The sequence below is a fragment of the Echinops telfairi genome, unplaced genomic scaffold (genome assembly GCF_000313985.2).
Source record: "Echinops telfairi isolate 266 unplaced genomic scaffold, ASM31398v2 ScPeMD7_18;HRSCAF=68, whole genome shotgun sequence".
Taxonomy (NCBI): Eukaryota; Metazoa; Chordata; class Mammalia; order Afrosoricida; family Tenrecidae; genus Echinops; species Echinops telfairi.
Genome location: NW_022103915.1, coordinates 53,786,812 through 53,790,067, shown reverse-complemented (window position 1 = coordinate 53,790,067; position 3,256 = coordinate 53,786,812).

Sequence of the window (3,256 nt, the reverse complement as noted above, 5' to 3'; positions counted from 1 at the left end):
GGCCGCGGGACCTGAGGAGGGGGAGCGAGGGGAGCGCGGGCCGCTGCGCCGGTCTTCGCCGAGGGTGCGAGTGGGCGGCGGGACGCTCCCCTGGGCCGGCCGGGCTCGGTTCGCTAGGGCCCGTGGCCGGGGGTGTTGGTGCTCCCGGCCGGAGGAAGGGACTTGGCCACGAGAAATGACCACAGGAAATTCCCAGGGCAAGGTCGACTTTGGGGAACAAAGTCCCCCGTCCCCTCTCCAGATGTTGGAGTTAGTCCAAAAGGCTCCAAAAGTGGGTGAAGGATGCTGCACCCCGGGAGCTGGAAAGAGGGCTTGGGATGTAAGAACTTTAAAAAGGAAAGGCTCAGGCTAGCTCTGTGAACATGCCACAAAAGAACGGGAGAAGCCAGAGGGGGGTGAACCACAAAAATTGCTTTGCAAGCAAGGTCTGGCACCATCAGCAACTCCTCCTGGACTCCAGGAGTTTGCCTGCGCCCTCAGCCCATTTTGAAGTTCCTACGGGATGCGAATCAAATATGCCCTGAGGCGTTCTTGCTTTTTAACTAATTAATTAAAATGAAATTCAGAGTTGTGCGTCTTACCCAGAAAGTTTCCCCAGCTTCCTATTTGGGTATTTTATATGCAATTTAGAACTAACAAGTCTACTAAAGGAATATACATGCTCCATCTATCCCGCCCTCCGCCACGCCTTGAAGAAATTTTAATAGCTCTGGAATCGTGCCCGCAGGTACAGGGAATACAGTAGTTGCGAACGCTACCTGCGGTAGACTGGCTAGTGATGGATGGAGAATGGTCCTCCCGCTTCCCCTTTAACTTCCACTTCCCCCTTTCACTGATGCACGCTGCTGCGGGGCCTCTCGGACACAGCCAGTCAGGGGCCTCGCTAGCAAAGGCAAGGCTCAGAAGTTCAAGGTCAGGAAGATTCATTCAGGTAACATCCCAGCACCAATTAAAAAAAAAAAAAAGTTTTAAAATTCTGTCTTCTTAGCTGTCTCAAACACTCCAAAGAGGAACCCACTAGGCAACAAACCTTTGCATCAACAATTGGAAAGGGAGTTGGAAGGTACAGGGAAAAATGGGTGGGATCCTATAAAGGAGTGAAATGAGGCAAATTTTAGTCAGATGCCAGAGGTTTGGCACAAAAGATTAGGGAAAACCACTACAGTGTTTTCAACTATTTATCATGGAGAAATTGAGGTTTCAAGTACCTTGCCTATCCACTCTCCAGTTATTTCTATTCATGAAGAAAGGTTCAGAGCAGGTCACTTGGAAGCAAAGTAGGAATGTACACAAAGAGGGGATATTTCTGTAAATTATGGTGTTGAAAATATACATGAAAGCCTTTTTAAAAAAACTAAAATATAGCATTGCTTGCTGGTGTAAAAAATTGCACAAAACTGTATACTCAGTTGTATAATTACAAGCGAATCTATTTTTAAATTTTCATATAAAAAAATACTCGAAGGAAATACATCAAAAAGTTAATGGGGGAGAAGGGGGGGGGACAAAATGAGGAGCCGATATTAAGGGCTCAAGTAGAAGGCAAATGTTTTGAGAATGATGATGGTGAGGAATGTACATATGTGCTTGACACTATGTATGTATGTATGGATTGTGATAAGAAGCCCCCAATAAAAGGATTTAAAAAAAAGTTAAGCTGGGGTTTTTTTGCTTGTTAAGCTGGGGGGGGGGGGCCAAGTTGGGGGGGATGCGGGGCGGGGCGGGGAAGTGAGATCACAGGTAATTTTTTCCCCCTTTTATTCTACCTTATTTCGTACAAACTCAAAAAGTTTACCATACAGGATTTTCCTACCACCTTGAATTGCACCCTGCAGCTTAATATGTTGTGCATACGTTCGCAATGAGACAAGGAATAGATCAGCCACTGGATTCCTGGACAAGATTTTCAGGAGTTTGTATTGTTTGATACCCCCAATTAAAATTTGAGTTCTTTGAGAATGTGCACTTCAAATTATAAGCATCATCCACAAATTTACAAATAGTCTGGGACAAAGAAAATCTATAATAATGATTACATGGAAAATATGTAAACACAAAGGTCAAAAGAACAAATCTATCCCAGGGAAAGGTCACAGTAGTAGGGGATCTCCATTTAAAAAATGTATAGCTTTGTTTATTTCCTTCCCCACCCCATCTTATTCCAGAGTCTGGTAAAAAAGCACAAACTATGAGATAGCATTCATTCCACATGGCTCCAAATTAGAAAAACGGCAGGAAGGGTTAGCGATTGTAAATGGAGCTGGGCAAAAGAGGCTTAAAATAAAATTATACCTTAATGACCTTCACATGCCGGCCTAGAAGCTCCGAGTTTTCGAACAGGGCCTACTAGAACCAAAAAATACCCATCACCTTTCTCAGTTTTCCTTTGCCCTCAGATAAAATCATCAAAGCCAACAGCCACATCCCAGAAAGTCCTTTAGTATTTGGGCTTCCACATTTTAGCTCTTTTTGATTCTTTAGTGAGAATTACTTTCTGAACGGCCTCCCACAGCCTTCGCACCTATTGCCCTCTGACTGCTGGGCTGTCTTTCACCCACTTCTATGAATGTTCCTTGTGTTTAATGATAGCGATAGCAGAGGAGATAGATCCTGTATATAACTACTGTCTAGAACCCCCATTGGTCAACATTCAAAAGAGCTTACTTACAGCTTTATAAGAGATTTTTACTAGCTTGACTAGCAATAGAAGGCACAGGAAGGCAGTGACCCTCAGTTAAGTAAGTACCTTTGGAGAAATAATTAGATTAGGATGGGCGCAGCTGGTCCCTTCAGGCCTTGTTTTTGAGGATCTCAAGCTGTTGCTTGCTTTGAAGATTAAAGAAGAATCAGAGTAGGGTCTCTAAAATTTGGGGATTTCTTTTTAGTTTATTAAGTGAAGCCTTTAAGTGCATCATTTAAACATTTACTTCTAAGATTTTTTCCAAAGGATTCAAATGTAGAACCTCATCGGAAAGCCCCCACTAGAACCACAGAGCCAATGCAATACTTGTGGTACTTACATCATAGGGAGAGGTAGTTGAGAACGCCAGCGTTTGGAAGAACAGCTCAAGCACTGAAAGCAGCAATATCCAAATAAGGTACCAAGCACTGGACCTGTTTTAGACCAAATGATATCTCACAGATCTGCCGTCAAATGCAGTCCTCGGGTTTGGTCATCTTTAGGCTGCTTGCAGCTTTTTCTCTGAGCCTAGGGTGGGGGGTAGGAGAAAGTGTGAGTGTGAGTGTGTAAGGAGAG